The sequence below is a fragment of the Siphateles boraxobius genome, unplaced genomic scaffold (assembly GCF_051911475.1).
Source record: "Siphateles boraxobius isolate OS27281-9 unplaced genomic scaffold, OSU_SipBor_1 25, whole genome shotgun sequence".
Classification (NCBI taxonomy): Eukaryota; Metazoa; Chordata; class Actinopteri; order Cypriniformes; family Leuciscidae; genus Siphateles; species Siphateles boraxobius.
The window spans coordinates 33,914,603-33,942,536 of record NW_027508866.1 but is presented as its reverse complement, the minus strand read 5'-3'; the positions used below and the strand labels follow the sequence as shown (position 1 = coordinate 33,942,536).

The 27,934-nt window shown below is 44.5% G+C and overlaps 1 long non-coding RNA gene across 1 annotated transcript in view; it reads right to left on the bottom strand.

Annotated features, from left to right (window-relative positions):
• The window catches only part of LOC143750597 (uncharacterized), a 108,157-nt gene that overhangs the window by 67,336 nt on the left and 12,887 nt on the right, over nucleotides 1-27,934 (bottom strand). Inside the window, exon 2 of the long non-coding RNA XR_013207180.1 lies at nucleotides 26,940-27,028. This is a non-coding gene — a long non-coding RNA (uncharacterized LOC143750597). The remainder of the gene's footprint in view (nucleotides 1-26,939; nucleotides 27,029-27,934) is intronic.

The following is a 27,934-nucleotide window of genomic DNA, read 5'->3' as shown; positions in this document are numbered from 1 at the left end:
GTTAATAAACTAACTGCATTCAAGTACCCGTGTCCTCGTCTTCGGCATCCTGCACTAAACCTGACAGTTTATTAACAAAAATATAGTGAAAACCAGAAACAAAGGGGTTAAATTCAGGAGTGGACAAGTAAAATAATAAACAAAAATAACTACTTTAAAACCCATCTCTGCTGGCTTGAGTGCAGGATACACCCTCTCCTGCAACAGAAACACTCAGAAACACAAACTTCTAAAAGACATAAGCTGTAATAATATTTGAAAATGTAATTTATGCCTTTGATCAAAGCTGAATTTTCAGCATCAATACTCCAGTCTTCCAGTGTCACATGATCCTTCAGAAATCATTTTAAAATGATTTGCTGCTCAAGAAACATTTCTGATTATTATCAATGTTGAAAACAGTTGTGCTGCTTCTGATTTTTGTGGAAACCGCGATACATTTTTGTCAGGATTCTTTAATGAATAGAAAGTTTAAAAGGACAGCATTTATTTGAAATATAAATCTTTTGTAACATTATAAAAGTTTTTACGGTCACTTTTTATCAATGTAATGCGTCCTTGGCTGAATAAATAATGTTAACCTGACAAAACGTACACAAAATATCCACCTGCAACTCTTTAAAAATAATTTATCTTAGCAAACTGATCAAAAACCTGTGCACACCACCATCAATGCAAAGCACTTCGGTTATTTGTTGCCTCAGAGGCAGTTGAAGTGAACTTCTAACATGGAAGTGCATCATAATGTATCGTTCCTGTGGCTCTTACAGTAGAGCACCGCGTTAGTTAGTTAATTCAATTTGCATAAAAGCATCTGCCAAATGCATAAATGTAGATGTTAGTTGTGTTCAGGAACACCTGGGAGTTTTTGGCTTTCAGCATCAGTTGGGAAAAAACTTTCAATAAACAACATGAATATCAGATGTGTCCTAATTCAAGTCTGCTCACTATAAATAATGATATTGGAAAAGCAAACAAAAGAGCTCACTTATTTAAGCTTACAACAACAAAAAGCCTAGTGGAAAATAGCTAAATCAACTCTATAATATGCACTGAACATGCTTTATAGCTACAAGTTTGAATGTTGTTATAAAGTCTCCATTTTTCCTGAGTGCAAGAATTCATTGCTCCTTTGCTAATATTGAGAATTTCTATGGTTTTATTGATAGGATTATTATGCAGAGTTAATTTTATGTTTGACTGGGCACCTCCAATTAGTCTGTCCCTCAAACAATCCAAACGGCTTTTACTTCCAAATAAATATGCATGTGAAGCTAAAACCCAATAATGACAGAAATCACTTTCATAATTGAAACCTATTCTATGCAGTTAGACAGAATACACATTTGAATAAATTATGCTTATCAATCGCTCAGCCATTTCCATTATCGATGGCATTGCTTATGTAACTCAAACGAACTGTGTAACTTTAGACTAAAACTAAGTTTTAAATGGAGTAAGTAACTTTCCCATGATTAATATGCTGCTTTTAAAAGGAAAGCAGGTGGTAGAGTGTTTGTCCTGATTCTTTGGGCAAATTGAATAGCAGCATCCACAGAGAAGAATGGGCATAATTACTTGGCTAAATTGGGAAAATGTTGCTTAAATCAGAAGAATACACAGGAATAGATGAATTCAGCTCGAGGCTGAAGTAGTGTTCGGTCCATTTGCACACCTGACACTAGTTTTCACTGTCTAATAAAAATGTGCCGTCGTTTACGCGATGCCCACAGCCTTTTCTAATTAGTTGAGTCTTAATGAATGAGTTTTGCAATATCATATCTTACAATTTCACCAAGTGAGCATTTAATGGAGCAAAGCTGAAATCTAATTTGCTGAATCTCAAAAAGTACAACTTGATTTAAAAGCAAATTCTCTTCCATGACATTTCCCTCTCTGCTGCAGTCTTTATGAGGTTAACAACAGCCTTCACATCCACTGAGTTTACCCACAATTACTCAAAGACCTCAGCTGATCCGTATTGTGTGTTTGTCAGGACTCAAGCTGCATCTGGATCTGAACTGTTGCCATGTGATCAGAGATGCAGATCTTACAGCACTGAAACTTTGGGTTGAGCTCTTCAAAGGCTTCAAAGACACTTGCTGCTCTTTTGAGAAGCAGAGAGGACTATGCCCTTGGTTGGACGAAATAACACCCCAAAAATCTTAAAAGAAGCCTTTCATTTCTTTGTTTTTTTACAAGACCTCTTACAGGAATAGTTCAACCAAAAGAGAACATGTCATTAAAACTTGTATGATTTTCTTTCTTGCACCAAACACAAAAGATATTTTCACGTAGTTCTTATCCAAACATGGCCTCTCAGTAGGGCTGGGACGATACACCTACAGTATCTCCCGATTCAATACGATCATGATACTTGGGTGGCGATAAGATATGTATTCGGTATTGCTATGTATTGCGATTTTTGTTTGCTGACGTCTCTCCGTCCGTAATTTTTCACTTTCTCGTGTCCAATATACTCACCGATTCAACACATATCGCCCTCTTAAGGCTCAAGGCTAAGGATATTTTTGACTGGCCCCAGTTGGACCAGTGGTTCAGATTTTTACTTTCCCTGCCAAAATTTTCACTGGCCCCACCACGAAAAAAGTTATAAATAAATAAAATAGGCCCAGTAATTAACTTCATTGTTTTTGACCCATAACCTTAATAAACAAGGTTGTGACACCAAAAAACTACTAGACAAATAAACTGTCAGTAATAAAGTAAGAACAAATAATCAAATTGCGAGCAATAGCACAAATACAATAGAACAAACAAACAAATAAAACAAACACTGCTTTTCATATTTTCCAGATAAGTATAACTGTAATTTTCAGATTTTCAGGTAGAGAGAATTAATAATCAAATGTAAAATAACACTGCATTGTAGTGTTGTCAAAGTCGTTACTGACATTTTTAAAATGTGCCGCTGTCACAGTGCTGTTGAGCGGAATCGTAAACACCTCTGGCCATTGTACTCACGCGCTCATCAAATATGTCTTTGATTGGCTACAATGATCAGTGCTTCAAAAACATGTTGTAAATATACATCAATGACGCTCTTCAAAGATACACACGGGAGCGTTTGAAAGCAGACCGGTCCTCTGATAGGCCAGGCGCCTGCTCGTGCTTTCAAACGCTCCTACTCCAAAATTCAGACATACTACATCTTCCATGTTGTTACTGCCATGTGACCTACCCGCATCAGTTGCATCACTTTACTGCTATACACAAATCCTCTCCTGTGGCCTCATGGTATAGTAAAATGTCCATTGAATGCGCACTTCAGAACCTCGGCAAGATTAGTAGGTCAATTGGGTACTTTTTGCCGACTGTTTTTCGAAAACCATATATTCAGACGTACTAATCTTTTGGCGTACTGTACTTCAGATACCATATAGTAGGAGAGTATTCGATTTTGGATGCCGTGAGTCAGTTTCACATATTTGAAATAAAATGGTGCATCTCATTATATCATCTCTCGTTACTGTTACATCTGTTACTCGCCTTTGTAAGACATTTCTTTTGGTCACATGTCATATAATGAATTCATTGAAATGTCAGTTGAAACTATCAGCATTGTATCTGTGGTTCTGATGCTGTTGTCATCAGGTTTCTCCGTTTTAGACCAAACTATAGAGTTCAGCGCAAACCACTATCATTCTAAGCCCTTGTAAATTGGAGAGGAGAGACCTCGCCCCCTGAAGATCAATTGGAAAGTGTTTGTGGCTCGCAGCGCAGCTGTTGCAAACATAATCTCGCCCTCATTGTTTCATCACTAAAGGGTCTGTGACATCAATTAAATGAGATACTCAAAAGGGCTTCAACTCAGCACAACTTTGGAAGTAAAGGGAGAAACGTTTCACAGCGAGGGAATCATGTCTTTCATCATTTCCTTTATATTTTATCGAACACATGCTTCCATTTCGCTCTTTGCCCCCAAGAGTTCTTTTGTCAACTTCAAAGACAGTGCATTGTGGGACATTTGTTTCCACCACATTATCCTTTTAAGTCCAATCGGTTGAGAGGCATAATAGGTCTCTGTTCAGGTCTGTTCTGATGGGATGCAGACAGCAAGGTTGAATCAGAGCTAAATGCAAATAATACAATAAAATTAACCATTTAATCGTGCATGGTAACAACAGAAAATAAATAGCTGTATTAACTTGAATTAAATGGAAAAAACACTCCAACTTTTGACATCATAGGTCAAGTCCAATTATACTACGATATTCTGTTGCAAATTTATTTCAAGTAGTTTCTTGTGGTAGAAACTGGTCAAAAATAAACAGCTGCCAACATGAACAGTTCCCTTTCGTTGTCACTCCGAGTTACGTCGGATGACGACGAATGAGGTTTTGCTTAGAACACCTATCGACTTTGAGTATTACAAAACGAGCCAATGGCAAAGAAATGCCATGGGTCTGCGGAATTTGCATAGCGTATCTCCGCCCCACCTCGTGGGTATAAAAGGAGGAAGCCGGCAGCAAGCAGATATGTTTTTCGCTTCGGAGCCAAGAGTATTTCTTCACTCCACAGTCATCTCTGACTTCGCTCTACGAGACGAGCTTCTCTCTCCGGTGTTGGTGTGACGACGATCTGCAGCGAGCTCACAGTGCCCGCTGATCTGTGCAGTGATCTGCCAGTGTGTGTGTGTCTCCCTGTGTGCATCGCAGAGTTTTTTTTTCTCCTCTCATAAAAGAGCTCGCACGCGGCACGTCTTTTTAAAGACGGCTCGCCCGTGCATTTCTGTTTGCAGCGGACTGGTATCGGACTCTGATGGGCACGAGCGCTGTCTAGTGTGTTTGGGCTTTGATCATGCTTGAACAGCGCTCGTGGGTGACCCATGTTCTCGCTGGGAACGTGATCATCGCGTCATATATAGGTCGAGACTCGGTGAACTCGCAAGAGTGAGAGTCCCCTCATCCACCCCCCCATCTTCGGCTGGTGGCCAGGGTGACCTGAGGGTTACGGTCTGGATCAAGGCGCCGACTATGTGTCCGCGACCCCAGCCCCCCTCTTCAATGACGGTGCCCGCTAGTGAACTGCTGATTCCCACGAGTCTACCCTCTGGTGGCCCGCGTGTTTCAGTTGAAGCTACAGAGGAAGATGCCATGTCTGTTGCAGCATCACTAGGTGGGTTTGAGTCTTCTGGAAGTGAGGGCTCGTCACAGCTGCCACCTTCCGGTGTGCATACGGCTGTGCCTGAGTCTGATCCGGAGATGACGGCCATGCTTTCCTGGGACGATGGGTTTTGGGTAAGGCCGCCGACCCTCGTCCACGGCAAACCCCAATACCTCTCTTCCCGGACGTGCATGATGAGATCTCGAAGTCCAAGAAGACCCCCTTGTCTTCTCGGGACCGCTCACTGATCTCATCCGCCTTTCCTCCCCTCGATGGGGCCGCTGCCCATGGGTACACTGGGTTCCCCCCGGCTGAACGCTCTGTTGTGATGCTAAGTGTCCTCAGAGTGCTTCTTCTCGGCACAATCCTAAGCACCCGCCCATGGCCTGTAGTTTTTCGTCTACGCTTCTGGCGAGATCCTATAGCGCCACGGGACTGGCAGCCGCCTCACTGCATGCCATGGTCATTCTGCTGGTCCACCTGACCCAGATGCTCATGGACCTGAACGAGGGCGGGACTGACCCAGGGCTCTTCACTGAGCTGCGCGCCGCCACTGACCTTGCTCTCTGAGCGACGAAAGTGGCCGTATGCTCCCTCGGTCAGGTGATGCTCACCATTCTGTGGCTGAACCTGTCTGATGTGCTGGATGTCGCGCGGACCCGTCTGGCGACATTCCCATATCCCAGGTCGGCCTCTTCGGCGGTGCGGTTGAGCCGCCCATGAGCAGACTGACGTTGATTCTGTCCCGACGTCCCCGCCGTCCGCTCAGATCCCTCATCCTGCCCACCGCCGAAGGCGCCCTTCCGCGGCTCCCACCCCGCCCGATCTCGGGCCGGCTCTGGGGGCCGCGGGCGGACGCCACAGCACTCTCCAGCCCCCCCCCCCCCCCCCGCACGGTCTCCTCCCCGCTTGGGGACTCCGCTCCACTTTTGTCGGTGGCTATGCCCCCATCATGAGAGCAGAGATTGCCACCCTGCTGGCGAAGGGTGCAATCGAGACTGTCCCTGCAGCCGAGATGAGGTCCGGCTTCTAGAGCCCCTACTTCATTGTCCCCAAGAAAACCGGTGGGTTACGGCCAATCCTGGACTTGCGCGTGCTGAACCGTTCCCTAACAGGATGCCGTTCAAGATGCTCACCGCCAAACGCGTTTTCGAATGCATACGGCCCCAGGATTGGTTTGCAGCGATCGAGCTGAAGGACGCCTACTTTCATGCCTCCATTCTTCCTCGACACAGACCGTTCCTCCGGTTTGCTTTCGAGGGGCAGGCATACCAGTACGCGGTTCTCCCTTTCGGGCTAGCCCTGTCTCCTCGCATCTTCACGAAGGTCGTCGAGGCTGCCCTTGTTCCCCTTCTTGAACACGGGGTTCGCATCCTGAGTTATATCGACGACTGGCTGATCCTAGCTCACTCTCGAGATCAGGTTTGCGAACATAGGGACCTAGTGCTTCGGCACCTAGCTCGTCTGGGCCTTCGGGTCAACTGGGAGAAGAGCAAACTTTGCCCCGTGCAGAGGATCTCTTTTCTCGGTATGTACATCGACTCGGTCGCCATGTCCGCGCAGCTTACGAGCGAGCGCGCGCAGTCACTGCTGACTTGCCTGAGACAATTCAAGGGCAGGAGTGCGGTTCTACTGAAACTCTTTCAGAGGCTCCTGGGGCATATGGCATCTGCAGCCGCGGTCACGCCGCTCGGATTGCTCATATGAGACCGCTTCAGCTTTGGCTTCACGACCGAGTCCCGAGGTGGGCATGGCAACACGGCACGCTCCAAGTACCAGTTACTCTGACCTGCCGTCAGTTCTTCTCCCCGTGGTCGAACCTCTGTTTTCTCAGGGCAGGTGTCCCCCTGGAACGAGCTTCCCGGCATGTTGTTGTCTCAACAGATGCCTCCACCACGGGCTGGGGCGCCATGTGCAACGGACATGCTGCTGCGGGCTCCTGGACAGGACCCCAGCAGCTATGGCATGTCAATTGCCTCGAGTTGTTGGCAGTACGCCTTGCCCTGCACCGCTTCCGGGCGCTGCTCAGGGGTCAACACGTACTAGTCCGATCAGACAATTCCGCCACAGTAGCGTACATCAACTGTCAAGATGGTCTACGCTCGCGCCGTATGTCACAACTGGCCCGCCACCTCCTCCTATGGAGTCAGAAGCATCTGAGGTAGCTTCGAGCCATTTTCATTCCCGGAGCGCTGAACTGTGCAGCCGACGAGCTCTCACGGCTTCACGACTCCATCCCGACTCCATCCCCAGTCGGTCCAGCTGATTTGGGACCAGTTCGGGGACGCACAGATCTGTTTGCCTCCCACGACTCGACCCATTGCGGCCGCAGGGCCGCAAGTATGCGTTTCCCCCAGTGAGCCTTCTTGCGCAGACCTTGCGCAAGGTCAGGGAGGACGAGGAGCAGGTCATCCTGGTTGCCCCTTACTGGCCCAACCGGACCTGGTTCCCCGAACTAGTACTCCTCGCGACAGCACCTCCCTGGCCGATCCCCCTGAGGAAGAACCTTCCTTCTCAGGGACGGGGCACCCTATGGCACCCTCGTCCCGATCTCTGGAACCTCCACGTGTGGCTCCTCGACCGGACGAGGCAGGTTTGAGTTCCCTACCACCAGCGGTGGTGGCTACCATCACTTCCGCTAGGGCGTCGTCCACGAGACACGTCTATGCGTTGAAGTGGAACCTATTCGTCAGCTGGTGCTCTTCTCACCGAGAAGACCCCCGGAGATGCTCGATCAGCGTTGTGCTTTCCTTCCTTCAACAGGGGCTGGAGCGAAGGCTGTCTCCCTCCACCCTAAGGTCTATGTTGCCGCTATTGCCGCACACCATGACCTCATCGAAGGTAAGTCGGTGGGGAAGCACGACCTGGTCATCAGGTTCCTGAGAGGAGCGAGGAGATTAAATCCGCCCCGCCCTCCTCTCGTTCCCTCTTGGGACCTCTCAGTGGTTCTAACTGCCCTGAAGAGTGCTCCGTTTGAGCCACTGCAATCAGTCGAGCTTAAATTCCTGTCTATGAAGACAGCGCTCCTGGTTGCTCTGGCCTCCATCAAGAGGGTAGGGGACCTGCACGCATTCTCCGTTGACGAAGCGTGCCTGGAATTCGGGCCGGCTTACTCTCACGTGATCCTGAGACCCCGGCCTGGATATGTGCCCAAGGTTCCTACCACTCCCTTCCGGGACCAGGTGGTGAACCTGCAAGTGCTGCCCCCGGAGGAGGCAGACCCAGCCTTGGCACTGCTCTGTCCAGTACGTAGACAGGACGCAGTGTTTCAGGACCTCAGACCAGGTCTTTGTCTGTTATGGTGGGAAGCTGAAGGGAAAGGCTCTCTCCAAGCAAAGGTTGTCTCACTGGATAGTGGACGCCATTACTTTGGCATACCAGCAGCAAGGTCGACCGTGCCCCCTTGGTGTGACTGCCAACTCCACCCGGAGTGTGGCATCCTCTTGGGCTCTAGCGCATGGCGCCTCGCTAACAGACATCTGCAGAGCTGCAGGCTGGGCGACACCTAACCCATTCGCCAGATTCTACAATCTCCGAGTGGAGCCAGTGTCCTCTCATGTACTCGCTTCAACCAGTTAGTACTGGACCCGCTGAGGTGTCTTCGCTTGCTCGCCATTCCACTCCACGGACTGGTTACGTGCGATATACTCTTCTCTTGTGAGCTTCCCCGAAAGCCCTGAGTTCCTCCACCATTCCTGACGTTGGCGCCAGTGTCTATTGCCTGTGCGTCGGCTAGGTGCCTCCCGTGTGCATGGTCCCTCCCCTGAGCGACCCCCACATGTGTATTTCCACTGTAAGCCTCTCAGAGCATGTGTCTTTCCCTTGGCAAGCCACCTTGCCACCCCTGGGGTTGAAATATTCCACCTGCGGCTGGATACCCCAGTGTTCTCCATATGCTCCTTCAGGTCATATGTGTATTCTCTAAGTCCCCCCTCAGTCTTGGCTCCTCACCGAAGAAACATATCTGCTTGCTGCCGGCTTCCTCCTTTTATACCCACGAGGTGGGGCGGAGATACGCTATGCAAATTCCGCAGACCCATGGCATTTCTTTGCCATTGGCTCGTTTTGTAATACTCGAAGTCGATAGGTGTTCTAAGCGAAACCCCATTCGTCTTCATTCGACGTAACTACTCCGTTCCCTACTCAGGGAACGAGGGTTACATACGTAACCGTAGACGGTTGTGTGACAAGCTAAAAACTATGCAAGGTAAATTAACATTTCTAATTTAAAGTTTTAAAATGTCTAATTTTGGTCCTGAAGCAGATATAGTTATGCTACAAATATCTTTATAATTGACTTTTACATTTAAATTTGATTTAATATTATACTAATTAATTATTTAAAAATATTATATTATGCGAGTATTGTATTTTTATTATTTTATTTTTTTAATTACAATATTTGTTTTAATCTGTTTTTACATTAAAGGGATACTTCAGGATTTAGCATTAAAGCAGAACTAAGTAACTTTTTTACCTTAACCGAACAGCTTTGGAGTCATTGTAATGTTTATATTACTGATTTCGTGTTGAATGGTGGACGTCTTGCACCCCCCGATGCCTGTGAGCCGCAAAACCACCCTTGCAACTTTGGGCCGGCGGGCCACCGGCCTCAGTGTTAGGAAGAATCGTGTGATATCAGGTCTCGCGAGGTAGCGAATTGCTTTACGGCACTGCACGCGTACACGCCCCCATCCAGGATACGGCTAGCTATAAGAACAACTATCGTCCCATGGCAAAGCTGGCATATAAGAAGCAGAAAGCTAGAAAAGCATTGTCGCAGGAACAGAGAAAGAGGAAATGGAAGACTGACCGAGCGAGGAGTCAGACACGAGTAAACATCGGACCTGCGTTTTCAGAATGGCGAAAAAAACGAAATAAGCGCGGTCGGAAGAGTCTAGAAAAAGGTAACGAGAATCTGACAGCACGAGGAACCGGACAAGAGTCCCATCGCTCAGGCTTTCACTGTTAAAGTTGATTCCTGCGATTATCATGAGAACAGTTGTCAATATCTCACATAATTATCAGGACATAAATAAGCCTACATGTTGTAAATAGTGTAAATGAGCGCAATTTGCAAACTATTATGATAAATTGCAATAATCATGTCTAACAACATCATAACGGACATTGTTACGAAATCTGGTGTTGTTCGTCGAGCTACACAATAGCCAATCAGAAAATAGCACTATTGTATCTGGGTAAGATTTAACGCAACAACCGATGACAAAAATGTATCTGTCGGCTGGATGTAACTCTTGCCTGTCTTCAAAACTTGAGAGCCCTGCGAAATAATGCGACGTACATGATACACTTTATTGGTGTCATCTGGCATTTAGGCTCAGGTAAGCCTAACGCGGTAGGCTACTTTATTATTATGAAGTGCAGAGGCTGTGAGTGATCATACGCTCTGTGGTGTTTACGACAGTAACGTTAAATACAAGTACTCTACAGTGACTCTAGGGATCGTTGTTTGACAAAAACAGAAATCCTGCATAGTGCCGCTTTAAACTTTGTATCAGCGATTGTGGGTGACGTCACTTCTGTTTGTGTTTGAAGCGAGATCCCAAACAAACCAAGTTAGCTCGCCCCTCCCTCCCGTTTCGTGCATAATGAAAAATACGATCATGGCAAGGCAAGGCAAGGCAAGTTTATTTATATAGCACATTTCATACACAATGGTTTTTCAAAGTGCTTTACATAGAAGAAATTAAAATAATCAAAGGAAAACAGAATAATTAAAACAGTTTAGAATAGAAGATAAAAATACAGATATAATCAAAAGGAATCTGAATAATTAAAACAAAATAAAATACAGTACAAACAATCGGACGAACAGTGGTACAGTGCTCATTCAGTAAATGCACAGCTAAACAGAAGTGTTTTGAGTTTGGATTTGAATGTGACTGTAGGAGCACATCTGATCTCTTCTGGAAGCTGGTTTCAGCTGGGGCTGGCATAATAGCTAAAAGCAGACTCGCCATGCTTAGAGTGAACCCTTGGTATTTCTAGCTGATGTGATCCTAATGATCTGAGTGATCTGTTGGGTTTATATTCAGTGAGCATTTCAGCAATGTATTGAGGTCCTAGGCCATTGAATGATTTATATACCAGTAATAATACTTTAAAATCAATCCTAAATGTAACTGTCAGCCAGTGTAAAGACCTAAGGACTGGTGTGATGTGTTCATATTTTCTGGTTCTGCTCAGAATTCTAGCAGCAGCGTTCTGTATGAGCTGCAACTGTCTTATGGTCTTTTTGGGAAGGCCAGTGAGGAGTCCATTACAATAATCCACCCTGCTGGTGATGAAAGCATGCACAAGTTTCTCTAAGTCTTGACTGGAAACAAAGCATCTAATTTTTGCAATATTTTTCAGGTGATAGTATGCTGATTTAGTTATTGCTTTGACATGACTACTGAAACTAAGGTCTGACTCTAGAGTCACACCAAGATTCCTGACTTGATTTTTAGTTGTTTGACCCCTATACTGAAGGTATGCGTTCACCTTGAGAACTTCATCTTTGTTTCCAAACGCAATGACTTCAGTTTTGTCTTTGTTTAACTGAATAAAGTTTTGGCACATCCAATTGTTTACTTCATCAATGCATTGGAACAGGGAGTTAATGGGGCTGTAATCGTTAGGTGATAGGGCTAAGTAGAGCTGTGTGTCGTCTGCATAGCTGTGGTAAGTGATTTGGAGCCTTGAGGGACTCCGCATGTCATGGGTGTCCATTCAGACTTATGATCTCCAATACTCACATAATAACCTCTCCCTACCAAGTATGACCTGAACCATTTTAGGACTATCCCAGAAAGCCCCACCCAGTTTTCCAGCCTGTCAAGAAGTATGTTGTGATCAACAGTGTCAAATGCAGCACTGAGGTCGAGTAGCACCAGCACTGATAATTTGCTTGTATCAGTATTTAAGCGAATATTGTTTATTATCTTTATGAGCGCTGTCTCTGTGCTGTGATGCGGTCGGAAACCAGATTGAAAATTGTCAAAGTATCTATTTGAGATTAAGAATTTGTTCAGCTGATTGAAGACAACTTTTTCAATTGACTATTGCCTCACTTCTAGGAGATCTGCTTCTAAGCTGTGTAATACATTTTTGAAAAAAGATGTGGGAAGTGCGTCAAGGACGTAGGTTGATGTTTTAAGGTGCTGTACGATTTCTTCCAAAATTTTGCCATCAATTTCTTTGAAATCAGACATAGTGACTACTTTCTCAGGTTGTGGTCTGATCTGTCTGACCCCAGCGCAACTCAAGAATGAGCTGATCACCTTTCTGATATTATTGATCTTCTCAGAGAAGAAAGAAGCAAACTCACTGCACTTGCTCTCTGAGAGCATTTCACCGGGAATCTGGCTTGGGGGGTTTGTCAGTCTCTCTACAGTAGCAAAAATAGTGCCTGTGTTGTTTATATTGCTGTTTATAATATTCGAGAAGAAAGTCTGTCTAGCTTTGCCTAGTTCCTTGTTGAAAGCATGGATGTTGTCTTTGTAGATGTTATAATGGACTACAAGTTTTGTCTTCCGCCACATGCGCTCTGCTTTTCTGCATTGTCTTTTCATATTTTGCACTGCTGTTGAGTTTCTCCAAGGTGCTTCTTGTCTGCCATTCTTCTTCCTGACTTTCACAGGAGCAATATCATCAATTACACTCTTAACTTTTGAGTTAAAAGAATCAAGGAGAAAATCAACAGAGTCAGCAGATATGCTTGGTGTTAAAGATATAGCCTTCAGAAATAGTACACTAGTGTTCTCATTTAAGCATCTCTTCTTGACAGACACAGATCTAGCTTCAATACAGAAATGATCAGACAGTGCTACGTCCTTAATAACAATCGGTGTCCACGATTATGTGTAGGTCCATGTACATGCTGAGTCAGATCAAAAGTTTTTAAAACAGTTTTGATTTCTTTTGTCATATTGGTTTCTGCATTATCTATGCGAATGTTAAAATCTCCAGCAATGACAAAACAGTCAAACTCTGAGGAAATTGTTGATAACAGTTCTGTAAATTCATCAGCAAAGGCTGGACAGTATTTTGGAGGCCTGTAAACAATGATAAGTAAATGCGAAGAGCTCTCACAGGGGGAGGGTAGGGCGAGCTGGGCCCGTAGGCTTTGGTGGTTGTGGGGCCTGCCGTTTTTTGGTTGGTATCTGGGGGCTTGGAGCAAAAGAGTGGGATAGTCTAGTTCCAGCATACACCAGTTGTTCCATTTTCTCTGAGAAGCACAGAAGTGGAGATGCTGGAGAGAGAGATAACGTGTCTGTTGAGAGGGCCTGTTGCTCTGGTGTTATTGGAGGCTGTAATATGCTGTCCTGGTTTCCTTGGCTGTTTTCCAGAAAGTCATCCTTGGGTGCTGAACCTTTAGCAGTGCTAGTATGTCACAGTCTGTCTGTGGTGAGCTCTGTGGGCAGGGCTCAGCTGAGAGTGTGTCCGTGAGCAGAGGTTGTTGTGGCTGAGTGGTGTTATCATTGTCCTTGTGTGATGCGTCAACCGTATGTCTATTCAGGTGCTGAAGTGAAGTCCTGTGGTCATTCATACTGTATCCAGGTGCGTGTGTGCCATTCAGGTTGAGTGGATTGGCACACACTGCAGAAGGATGACGGAGGGAGAAGTAGATATTGTTGTCACGGAACGGGTGAACGGAGACGAGGATACAGGGCGAAGCAGACGACCCATCGGGCGGCCAGGGCGAAGCAGACGACCCAACGAGCGGCCAGGGCGAAGCGGACGACCCATCGGGCGGCCAGGGCGAAGCGGACGACCCATCGGGCGGCCAGGGCGAAGAAGAAGACCCCTCGGGCGGCCAGGGCGGTGAAGACCCCTCGGGCGGCCAGGGCGGTGAAGACCCCTCGGGCGGCCAGGGCGGTGAAGACCCCTCGAGCGGCCAGGGCGGTGAAGACCCCTCGGGCGGCCAGGGCGGTGAAGACCCCTCGGGCGGCCAGGGCGGTGAAGACCCCTCGGGCGGCCAGGGCGGTGAAGACCCCTCGGGAGGCCATGGCGGTGAAGACCCCTCGGGCGGCCATGGCGGTGAAGACCCCTCTGGCGGCCATGGCGGTGAAGACCCCTCGGGCGGCCAGGGCGGTGAAGACCCCTCGGGTGGCCAGGGCGGTGAAGACCCCTCGGGCGGCCAGGGCGGTGAAGACCCCTCGGGCGGCCAGGGCGGCGACGACCAGGGCGAAGACGACCACTCGGGCGACCACGGCACAGGAACAGAACCCGGTTCAGAAACAGCAACAGACACCGGCTCAGGAACAGCAACCGGCTCAGGAACAGAACCCGGTTCAGAAACAGCAACAGACACCGGCTCAGGAACAGCAACCGGCTCAGGAACAGACACCGGCTCAGGAACAGACACCGGCTCAGGAACAGACACCAGGATAGTAACAGCCACAAGGACAGACACAAACACAGAAACAAACATTGGCTCAGGAACAGCAGACACTGGCTCCGGCTCAGGAACAGACACTGGCTCCGGCTCAGGAACAGACACTGGCTCCGGCTCAGGAACAGACACTGGCTCCGGCTCAGGAACAGACACTGGCTCCGGCTCAGGAACAGACACTGGCTCCGGCTCAGGAACAGACACTGGCTCCGGCTCAGGGACAGACACTGGCTCCGGCTCAGGAACAGACACTGGCTCCGGCTCAGGAACAGACACTGGCTCCAGCTCAGGAACAGACACTGGCTCCGGCTCAGGAACAGCAGACACTAAAGGTCTGAAGGGCGTCTCCAGGATCCAAGCTAGACGCTCTAAATAGCCGATCAGTGCCCCTCTGGCCACGAGAATGGGCATCTCCCGATCTGTCTTCGACTGGGCAGACGTGGCGTGAGCCGTCTCTGTCTGGGCAGATGTGACGTGAACCATCTCTGGCTGGGCAGACGTGACCTGAACAGTCTCTGACTGGGCAGACGGGACGTGAACATTCTCTGACTCGGCAGACGTGACGTGAGCGGTCTCTGGTACAACCTCCGGAAAAACGGCGGGCTGCTCGGGCACGGCCTCCGGGTTCTCAAGGCGGCTGGAGATCTTCCTCCTCCTCCACCATCTCTGACGCCGATGTGCAGACTCTGGGCTGGACGGAACCATCGATGAAGGCCCTACGCTGGACGGAACCATTGGCAAAGGCTTGATGCTGGACGAAACCAGCAGTGAAGGCACTGTGCTGGACGGAAGCAGCGGTGAAGGCACTGTGCTGGACGGAACCAACGGTGAAGGCAAGGTGCTGGACGGAACCAGCGGTGAAGGCTCAGTGCTGGGCGGAACCAAGTGCACAGGAACCTGGCTGAAGGGTGACTGGACTGAGGACCGATGTTGGTGCCCACGACGACCATGTCCCCCTCCATGGCCTCCACGAGTCCCCGAGAATCTGGCCAAGCGGGTTCCCCCAAAAGATTGCGACCGAGCAGGAGTCCCAGATGAGCTGCCAGTCGCAGTCCTGGGCTTACCTCCTCCCACCCAACCGCCGGCTCCCATGGTCTCCTCAGTCCTATGAGCGCACATAGCGAAATAGTCCAATAAGGAGATAGCAGATCCCTTCTCTCCCGCAGGAAAAATCTCATCCCGCTGTATCCACATGCTTGGCTGGTTCGTTTTGTCACGGAACGGGTGAACGGAGACGAGGATACAAAAGCAGGTTGAGGTGATGTTTATAAAATAATACAAAATAAAGACCCAGAGGGGGAAAACAAGAAAGGCTTCAGGCAAAAAACAGGAATCACAAGGAAACATTGACAACGAACCAGAACAGGACTACAAACACAGGGAGGCAAAATAGGGGAACAAACAAACGAGGGTAACAAGCAGGACAGGTGGGACAAATTAACCAATAATCTGATAACAAGATGGGCGGGGTTAGACAATAGACAGGAGAGCACATGGCACAAGAAATAACAAGACAGTCATGTGCTCACAACAGACCAGAATAACACAAACACATGACAACGTGACAATTGTCCTTTAGCACTCTTGAACCAAGTATGTTTGGGTGGTGGCCATTCTGTTGAAACAGTTGCCTCTGACTCCAGAAAACATTGAAGTTATCAATGAAGTTCACTCCCTTTATATTGCAGGTTTTTTGCAGCCATGTATTAAGCCCAAGCAACCGTGAAAACCTGTTTGTTCCTCTTGCTGGGAGTGGTCCACTGATGAATGTTTGAACTTTCAGTCTTTTAAGTGTATCAAAAAGTTCATTGAAATCCTTCTTAAGGAGTTCCGACTGCTCTTTATGAATATCATTCTTCCCCACATGAATGATGAGTCGATTTGCAGTCTTATGTTTCATAAGAATGTTCTGAAGTTCCCTGTTTATATCAGAAGTTGTTGCTTGTGGAAGGCAGCACATAGTTGTATCCCTGCTACTAATGTTTCTGATTATGGAGTCGCCCACTATTAGAGTCCTGGCCTCGGCTGCGCTCTGAGCTGAGTGCCGATGTATGCTCGACCTTGAGCCCCAGTTAACATCAGTGTTAGCTACAGGCTGATTCAGTCTGTGTTCGATCACATTCATCACATTTGGGGATTTCTCATTCATTAATACTTCACATCTGTTCTCAAGATGTATAGGCGGTGGTAGGAGACCAGTGTTTGCTATCCTTGTCAGAGCCGTACCTGGGGTAGAGGATGCTACTGCGGCAATATGTGATGCTCGTGACAATCTGATGTCTCGAGTGCCTTTGGGTCTCGTTCCCTGTTTAGTGCCATCGATTAGTAAGTTGATCGGCTTGTTTCTCTACACTCAGTATAGCCTGTCGAGGAGCACTAGATTCATGGGACTCACCGGCTTTATGTAGAGGGCGTCCATGACGAAGCTCTGTTGTGTGTTCCGTCTGGTTTGGTGGTCCCGCAATTAACTTTGTTTCAAGAACTGCAATCCTTTGTAAAACTAAAAGTCTGTGGCAGTTAGAGCAGCAAGTAGATTCCAGAGGAGGCATTTTCTTATCCTTATGAATGTCCTGATGGCAGTTGTGTTTTCTCTTCCCTGGAATGTAAGCTTTCAGTGGGTGGCTGGTCGAATAAAAGAATTCAGCTTTTTTTGTAGTAATCCAAGCGTTTTGAGCACTGTGCTGATTTGCTGAAGTTAAAATCAGGTGATAAAAGGAGATCAAATATAAAAATATAAAAACTATAGAGCAAAGCGCGGAGCAGTAAGCAAGAGCATCCGAGCAGTAGCTGAGCAGGAAGTAACTCGATCATGCACGTGCATGTATATAAAATCTGCAGTCGAGCCATGTCATATCATACAGCTAGTTTTGCTGGTGCTTCACTGGAAGCAATAGTATGATAAAACGTACCAGAATATAGCTACAGATCTAACGTTATGGGGAAAACTCATGGTAACAACAGCTATCTGGAATAATATTATAACAGCTTATTATTATTATTATTCGGCTAACGTTAGTCCTGAACGTAGGGTAGTGTTATTGCTAATAGTACAATGTAATGGCTACACATCAAAGTAGACACATTTAACAAACGCAACTCACACACTAAATCCCTACAGTCTGATATTCGCTAGAGCTATCCAAGTTTAGTCGAGCTTCACTCATATTTTTTAAAGAATTATATTTTCACACACAGTTCACATACAAAAAAGCCATCCTAGAAATTATTCACCTGTCCAGAAGAAACAGTGCAACCTCGGCGTCCGATTTAAAAATGCTTGCTTATGGGGCGGGCAGCTAGCGGATCGTTAGGAAAGATTAGATGAATGTGATCATTTTTGTTTGGGCCTGAAATCGCTGATACAACCTTTAAGCTTTGTATCAGTAGAAAACCAGTAATATTTTCGAATTACCGTGCTTCCCCCCCTCATCACTGTTGCCAAATATTTTTAAAGGAAAGTAGCTAACGCCTTCCCTAAAAGTCTCTAAATGTCGCTAGATGATGTCATACGCTAATTAGCATATTATGACATCATCCCGTCGTACTTGCGTTCTGCCTGCCTAATGTGTTTTCTCTCTAAATTCATGCTCACATTCTGTATTTTAATATAATATAATATAATATAATATAATATAATATAATATAATATAGCCGAATGTCCAATAAAGCTGTTCTCATTACCTATATTATTTTTGTCAGACAATAGAATAAGTAGCTATGATATAGTAAATGGCTACATTTTTATATAGTGTAAAATTATCTGAATTGAGAGAGTTCGGGAACTGGGTGAAAGCTCTGTGATAGTGAGTAGCCAATTACAAGTAATAAGCAAAAGAAAAGAAAGGAAATTACAATGGTCAAACAAAACTCTTTAAAAATAAAACAAAAGAGAAGCAGATAAGTGACAAGTCCGTGGAAAAAAAAAAAACTGGCTCGCGCTCAACACATGAATGTGCTGCTGCTCGTCTCAGCCATTCACTGAACAAGGTAGACGCAGTTAGAGAGAGTGACGGCAGGGAGAAAGCAAGACCTCGCGCTCGCAGGACAGGACTGGCAACATCTGGAGGTTACTGAGGTTTGTCTAAAAAGTCGCTAGATTTGTCGGTAGTCGCTTTTTTTTTTTTTATTCGCTAAAGGGGTCTGAAAAGTCGCTAAAAATAGCGACAAAGGCGCTAAGTTGGCAACACTGCCCCTCATATCCCCCTGATATGAGAGATTTATGTATTTTTAGTCTGGCAAAAATCCTCCGATGACGCAAAAATCGTCATTTTGCGTCATCGGAGGATTTTTGGGCCAGAGGCTTAAAACTACAGCCAGTACTAGTAGCTAGTTCCACATGTTTTCACCACGCCCATATGGGGCGGGATCTCACTCACAGAAAGTAAAGATTGTGTCAGCCATCTTTCTGTAGAAGCTAAGCTAACAGGCTCTTGCTCTGTGTAGAAAGTTTGTATAGTAGTCTAATCACGATGGCGGAAGGTAGTTTTGAAGTTGAAATGGCAGAAGGGGATTTCGAAGATCTGTTGCGTGAATCTGATGCTCGCGGCTACCTGTACGAGCCGCAATACAGCGATGAACAGTTGCGGGAGATGGAGGAACAAGAGGCGGCCGGAGCAGCTGCTGCAGCAGGGGAGCAAGACCTGACTCGAGCCCGGCCAGACTCCAGCTGGGGCGGACTGGTGGTGTCAGTGCTCTCGCTGTGCGCCTATGGAAACAGATAGAGAGTCCTGGTGTCGCGAATTTCAGCGATGTCATTTTCTTCTGGATGAGATATATTGGAAACGCTAGCCAAAGCCCGCAGGGACAAACGGACAGCTTAGTGTAAAGTGAGTATTTGGTTTGTTTTTCTTTTTTTTTACTAAGACGTAATGAACAGAGTTTGGACACTCGGCATTATCACAATGCTCTTCACGCGTAGTCAGCTGAGCTATTGTTGTTATATTTACATCTATGCAAGCATATTGTATGTGCAAATAGTTTGCATTGCTAACGTTGTGCTTAACGTTACTGTTTTGTAGACAATATCGCCGACGCCTAACAGCCTACCGTCACTTTATGGAATGAGTCCTGCAAGGCGAGAGACATAGAAGACTATCGTCTCGTTTTGCCCACCTGTGTTGTCCAGGATATCAGACGGAGATATCCAGCTCCTGACGGGCAATACTGTGAATATAAGGAAACAGCTGAAGCTCTGGAAGAGCTTTGAGTGTAAAAGTGTTAATATGAATTATTTTTGTAATTAAAAGTTATAACTCACATTGGTTGTGGTTCTTTTTATAAACCTTTACTGTTACTAGAGTATGTATTAGCCTAGAGAATGTGTGGAGAAATACCGGCCTGTAACCGGTGGGCGTGGTTTGGGAGTGGCCTGGCCTCCTATTGGCAGCAAAGCAAGTGCATTCTGGGAGTTGTTGTCTTTCAGCCACATGAGTAAAATATACATTTTCTGCCTTTTCTCAGTCTAGAATGCTTCAATTTCAAAAATAATTTCACATTTCTACTATATAAATGACCACTATTAAATACACATTCATCTTCCCAGAGCTGAAGTATCCCTTGAAATGCCAACAGGACATAGTTGAAAATTTCAAATGTAAAATTCTAGTACAAAAATCGAACTAGTTAAGTAATGCTAAACAATTCATTTTAAATATTTTTAATAATTTGTATGATATTGTATTATATTACACCAGTATTATATGAATTATATAATTCGGTTTCATTTTTATATTAACTTATTTTAATTTAATTATATTTACTTGTTTGTTCGTTTATTTTATTAATTACAATGTTTTACTTTAAATGGGATGCCAACAGTAAGCAGAACATTTCTAAATAATTAAGGAAAAGCATATCTATCTAGATAATTTGCTCAGCAGCATTACAGAGGTTGTGTTTGAAAACAGAGGGACTGAAACTACAAATCTCTGAAACACAAATACACCAAACCTCAGGGAAAAAAATAGTCTTGTACAAAATAGAGAGTATGAATCCCATACAAACTGTCCTGTCTGAATAGCTCTAATGTGTGCAGGTAAATGGATGTCTGTGCACTGAAAACTCCAGTGTGTTGTGGACTATTTTTTATTTACCAAGAACAGATTTCATTTTTGACATCATTGCCTGTCTTGGTTCAGTGTAGCTCCAGGCAGGTGAACCAAAAGACACAAAGTCCAAAAAACGGCCTCTATAAGTCACATAGGATCCAGTCAGACATGCACAAAGAGACTTGTGGTTTGGCCATAGAAGCCTGAGGCTAAAGTGGGGCCTTAAAGCCAGAGAGGACGGATTCTTGAGCACTCAGACAATGTGCGTTTGTTTCCAATTCAAACTCCAGTCCCCTGCCCATAAAAAATCTTTTGCATTTGATATCATCTCAAAGACCGCATTCACACTGCAGTGTTGAGAGTATCACATAAATTATCATTCATCGTGTCATTCCATCCAGACATTGTGATACAGCAGATTTCAGCTGTAAAAATTAACTACTGCAAATTAATATTGGTGACCAAACAAATATTATAGGGCAATTTTTCTGTCATAAGCAAAACTCTTAATGTCTAAAGTGAATAAACATATGGAGGACTCCAAATACCATGTGCACAAAGCAACATTACCGTAATGTTATTATTACGGTAATGTTGCTTTAAATTACCATAATTAAGAAATGCAATACTTTCCTTAATACATTTTCAATAATTGAATACATTTTGACAAGTGGTTCACAGCAAGGGTGCTCAGCAAAGTTCAAACCTAAAAATGACATAAAATAGATTTTACAGACAAACAATGAAAATTATTACTTTCTTATTATAATTCACCCCAACAAATGTCTTAAAACTAGGATATACAAGGATCCTAACTCTAAAAGTGTGATTTCTAGATCTGAAAAAGTTGTATAAATTACTAATTAATTAATAATTACTACATTTTTATAAATTAATATAAAATTTTCCAGTAAAAATAAATAAATAAAATCATAAAGAACTGTAAAATCATAAAGCCTTTGCATATTGTTGTGGACAATGGGGGGCCTTGGAGCCCCTGTAGGGAGTGGTAGGAAGCTTGTCGACACCTAACACGTTCGCTAGATTCTATAGCCTTCTTGTAAAGGGTAGTACGGGTATCTTCCCGTATATTTCCCCCCAGTGGCCAGTAGTGCAAAGGACCCGTTCTTAGTGTCGGCTTGCAACGCCACTGCCACGCTGGGCCGGATACGTGAGTCTATTGCTCCAATAGTGTTCCACAGAAATGGCTAACCCTGTTGAGTTCCTCCGTTACCCCTGCCGCAGTCAGACGTTGCGGAGCGTGTGATGCCAGGCCTACACTCGTAGGCATTGTGGAAGCAATGCTAGGCTGGGTGTCCATATGTAGCAGTCCCTGCAGCAACCCCATATGTGTATTCCTCCACGATCAGCTCCTCTGCGGACGAGCCCGAGTCTAACCCTCAACAGAGTCCGCTCTGTCGTCTGCCCCATAACTAGGCTGGAACCACCCCAGAGACTGCCATATGTTGTACTACCCTGCTTGGCTAGTCTATGTGTATCCGTCACAGTGCCTCCCTCCGGGGAAGGATGTGGCTTCCGCAGCGTCCCCTTCCCCAATGGCACGCTTTCCCAGCGTTATCCAATAAGTCACACTGAGTGGGTCTTGCGGAACAGCAGTGACTGAAGCTCCTACTTTCTGCCCAACACTGCGGTCAGGCCAGGAGGCTCAAGCGGAGTTATGGAAGGGCCAGCAACAATGGCTTGTTGGCAGATATCCCCATTCGTCAGTAATGGCATACGTCATACTGAACTGACGAAGGGGAACGTCTCGGTTGCGTATGGCAACCCTCGTTCCCCGAGGAGGGAACGGAGACGTACGTCCCGTCGCTACAGTTGGTAAGCTTCCGCTGTACGGCCTTGGAAAAACAAGGATGCAATGCACCTTCCGCTCATTATAGGCTGGCGTCACGATGCACAGCGGCTGGTGCAATTATCGCATGCCAATGTGCATTGGCTCGTTTAGTTACACTCGAAGTAGATAGGCTTTTGAGCGAGATCCCCATTCGTCAGTAATTACGTACGTTTCCGTTCCCTCCTCAGGGTACGAGGGTTACCATACGTAACCGAGACGTTTACTTGTCACTAGCTAAAATAAAATAAGTTCAAGATTTAATACTTTATTTCATTTAACATTTATTTTATTTCAAGTAAAAATTTTTATCCTTTTTTTATACAGTTGAATGTAACACTGACTCAAATTGATTAAACAACAATCGCTATAAGCAGACATGTGACAAGCGTATTTAGTCACAGTGTGAACATGTCCGTAAACCTTCCCAATCGTGATATTGCAGCTTTTGAAATCTGGCACAGACACAGTAGATGACATCGCTGCAAAGTTTCCCCCAAGCATGCAACAAAGAGGAACAGGCACATTTCTGTGTGTGAACTAATCCCGATGATTGACACCCTGTTTACCTGCAACCCTTTAGAGCCTAGAAAGTGAATAGATCTCCTGTCAGGGCTTTCCTTATCTAGCCCTTTTTCCACTAGTTCAATATTTTCTGCAACCACCTGCCAAAAACACACGCTCACAAACAATAAATCTCATGTACAGCTTACTCAACGCCTGCACTTTACCTTCTTCCATTTAAATGACACTTCACGCATCTACAGAAATATTTGCTGTCCTCTGAGGACGCGGCCACAGTCTTTCTCTCGCACTCATCCTAGATGGTTCTGCCACAACTTCTGACATGCACACAGACTGGGGGAGGACAACAAGCCTCGAAGCAGCAAGGATCCCAAGGCTCTGCTGGAGAACAGGTAAACTCACTGCAGATTACTGCAAGCTTTGGAAATGGAAACATCTGATTTCATCAATCACTTACTTTTATTTGTCTTCACACAGGCATCAAAGAGGATTTAAGAGCACTGAGGTCATCATGTTTTCTGTTGGTAGCAATTTACGAAGCAAGAACAACTGCATTCGGATCCTCACAAATGATTGGAAGCTGTTGTTAGTGACGTTTAAAAATTAGTGTTGAAACTATTTTCACTCAGAAATTGCTAGTAAATAAAAGCAATTATAAAGAAACGGCAAGAAACACATTGAATGAAGTATTTAGCATTTTCTTGTTAAAAGTACTTTATTTACATCTATTTTACACTGAAAAACAATTTTCACTCATAATTTGGCAGTAAATTGCAAACAATTATAAAGAAACGGCAAGTAATGCACTTAATTAAACTTGAAATTGTAAAAATTATAGGGGGAAAATGGAATAGTATTTTCCTGGAAAATGTACTCCAATAATCTTTGTTTCATGTACAAATTTGAAAAATCATTTTTAACAGTGCAGTTAGGGTTAGTGGTTTGAACTGACCTCCAACCACTTCTATATTATATATTAGTATTATCACAGTCAGAGTATATTATTTTACACATTAAATAACGTCAATGAAGCGCATAGCAGCAGGGAGCTAACTCTTGCCATGAGTCCTTGATAATTGCTGTACTGTCCATGAAAATTGGACATAATTAACTGACAGGGCCCGAGATGATTGGAAACAAGATCAACAGAGGCCTCGGATTGAGACGGGTATTATCACGCACTCGAGCGTGAAACGAAGGCACTAATTGTTCTTTAAGATATAAATGGAAAGATTTTCAAAGCATTAAAGGGCAAATCTGCTCAGATTTAAGGATTGAAAAAAAATGACAAGCATACAGGTTTGCTCCAAAACGACACTCGACATTTTCCATATTGAGGGATTTCGTGCTGAACGTTGCATACACAACGCTTAATTGCTTTTGGACAACGATTGGGGATTGAAATCCCACATCATTATTCCTCCTACAGATGGAATAAAACAGTTGACACCAGCGTTGTTGGAGTGTATTCAACAGTCATTTGCCACTTGGCGGTTGGATTTCTTCAGACTGCAAATTTGCAATTAAATACAAGCCACACCAGCAACCCTGAACATACCGAAGCGAACATACTCGCTCAATGAACACATAAAGCCTTGGTCAGCAAACACAACGCTCTGGCTTACTGAGCATTATGGACACAAATTCGCCAACGTCATGTTGCTTGTCTTGTATGATTCCAAAGCTAATTAAAACGCCCTGCCACGGGAGACTGTGCAGAAATATTTGCACCCGTGCAAACGACATGCGACATTAGTCTCAGAGCAATTTCTCAAATGCCACTCATCAATCAAACTGAGCACGAGAGTGTGGCAAGATGGGACAATGATGTCACAGTTAGAGATGTGCACAACAGCACGCTTTCCAAAATCAACTGCGAAGCTCGGTTTAATTAGGCTTGTTTAGGGTCATGTGAGCCAGACATCGATCAGACACATTTCTTAAGGGAGTTCACATAAGACGTGTTCTTGCATTTAAAAACAGCTCCATGGAGCCCTTTATGAATGCAATAATGCATCAACCAAACAAACAAATACTGTCATTTAAACAGCTTCTCAGAGAAGTTGTGTAAACATTTATTGATATATATTTATACTGTAAACTATATCATTTATTTTATGGGCCATAAAAAATGAGAAATTAAAAATATAAATTATGTTATGAACTATTTTTAAACTAAAAGAATGCAAAAAAAATTGTTTTAATGTCTTTAAAATGTCTTTAAAATACGTCATATTTTTAACACATTCCTTTGGAATGCTCTGGGAAAAGAGGTTTATAAACAATCGAATTGAATACAGAAAAAGTAACTGACGTAATTAAAAATGACGTCAAATTAATATTTTCATAATTTGCATAATTTTACAGTGAATATTATTTTATATATTAATGCCAGTTGTTTAATTTAGGAAACAATTTGTCATCTTCATAACACCATGCTTAATATTATTTCATTCATGGATGGATTTTGAGTACCTGAAACCAAAAAAGTTTGAAAGTCCTGATATAAATGTTTTTTTATATAAGGAAACAAATAATATAACTGCCTTGCAAGCAGAATAATATTGGGAAATATATAGAATAATAAAATATATATTTTTTGTAAAATATATATATTAATACACAAAAAGTTCAAAACAGTTTAAAACCCCCTGATCTAGTTGGCCATCCTGATCCATCCTCATCACATTCACATCATGTAGTACAACTATCCGTTAAAAGCACGAAAATATCTACATTATTAATATTTGAGATCATTATCAGGATACAAAAGACTTCAAAAGGAAGTATGTCACCGAGGTCAACATGAATTACATTTCAAATTAGAAAGAAGTGTGCATGACTTTCAAATGATGTGCAGTGATTTGCAGGCCAATCTATAATAACTCCATGCCTTGACTGATAATGAAATTATTCATGTTTTAGAAGGATTTCTCCAATCCAGATTGGCCTGAAATCCAATTATGCGTTTGCTCAGTGGAGAACATTTTTCACGAGAAAAAAAAAAAGGTATAAGTTAATAATGTACTACCAACTGTTCTGTTAAACACAGACATTACAAAAATTATGCCAGTATGCAATATGTTGTCTGACGTTAGACCTGCAAAGTAGTAGCCAAGGTCAAAACCTTTAAGATACAAAAATACACTACTTCTCCATAAAAGATATTACAGCAGATCAGTGGTCTCAGAGGCCCTGTATCACTGGAGAGCTTAGTGAAGCCTTTATATTTTTAATGGCATTAGTCTCTATTCTGTTCAACACGGTTCTTGTTCTGGGATTTGGCAAAAAAAAACTTTTGTCAAAGGCGTGCAGTTCGGTGATAAATAATGTTACTATCATTCAGGTAATTGCTGAAATTATTTTTGAAACACACGCATTACATCAATTCCTGATGGGATAATGTAGCAATGTTCAGGGAAGAAGGAGGCGGGAACCGGCGAACAATCAAATAAACTTTATTTAAAATAAAACAAACAAACCAAAATACCGCCAGCAGCCCCTCGCGGACGACTGCTGGCTAAAATAAAATACAAATACAAAAACAAAACACAACACAACACAACACAGGCCTGTTCCTCTCTCCATCATCAACGTCGTCGCTCCTCCTTTATGCTTCTGCTCCTCCGTGAGTGATGCGAGACCGGTGTGCTTCACAGGTGTTGCTCATCAATCGCACCACCGGCCTCGCGCCGTTCTCTCACGTCCTTCGGCCGTCCTGTTCGCCACAGATAAAATGTCACCCTACGTGTTACATTAGAGAAGGAAAATTGGTTGGAAATGCCGTTTTCAGGGTTGTTTAACTTACTGTAAAAAGGCCTTTATGTTACAGTCTTCAGTGTCTAAATCTGTTTAACTCAAACAGGAAAGAAAAAATTATCACCTTTCACAGCAGTGTGAATGTCTGTACCTTCAAGAAAGGCCATGTTTTTGACTGACAGGCTCTAAACACTCGGCTCTCTTTGAACGTCCATTCTCCACACATAATTACCCATAATCACTTGTAGGCTTCATCCTGAGGAGGATTTGCTTCAGTGAAAGGCTAGAAGAGCCAGGGACGAATCCAGGCCTCTCTCTGCTCTAAGTGGCAAAATCAGACGGGAAAAAAAGAGAAAATCAATGTGGTCAACAGCTCAATGGGTCGGACACACATAGACCTTCATCTGAACGTGCCTTTCGTCCTCAATGCGTAACAGTGCTTTACTTTTCATTTTCTTTACGAGACCTTCATACACAATTACTCCTCTAGTGCTCTCTTTCCCATTGTCGTCCTTTTAAAGCATTGAGTGTAACAGCTTCACTGAACACTGATGCCGAGTAATTATTTCATACAGCTGTGTCTGTGTTTTTATACCTATTCAAGAGCATTCTAGAGCAACATGTTAAATGCATGAAATATGAATGATGTCACGAATAGCCTGTAAATGAAGCCCATCAATCCATAAGATCAATATTATGCTGACTGTAGTGAAACTCAGCGTGGGTGTAGGAAGAAGAAGACAGGGTCGGCGGAATTGGGACTCACACTTTATTTAGAAACAAAATAAAAGAAACAAAAAGGGGCGCTCGTGCGCCTTCACCGTAGTGAAACACTACAGCACAATATATGAAACACTCTGCCCGCTGTACCAGCTCACGCTGTATGTCTCCAGCTCTCACAGTTCAGTCATACCCCCACCGCCCGACTCAGGCCTGGGAGCCGTCCGCTGGACCGTATCTGGTGCCTCCTTTTTAGTTAGATCAGTCAGCGGGCTAGCGAGGTCCGAATAATTAGGCACAAACCTTCTGTAATAACCCGCTAGCCCCAGGAACTGTCTAACCTCCTTTTTGGTCTTAGGTCTCGGACAGGTCGCAACCGCTGCCGTCTTATCAATTTGGGGACGCACCTGTCCGTGACCCAAGTGGAAGCCCAGATACCTTACTTCCAGACACCCAATCGCACACTTCTTCAGGTTGGCCGTGAGCCCAGCCCTTCCCAGCGTCTTC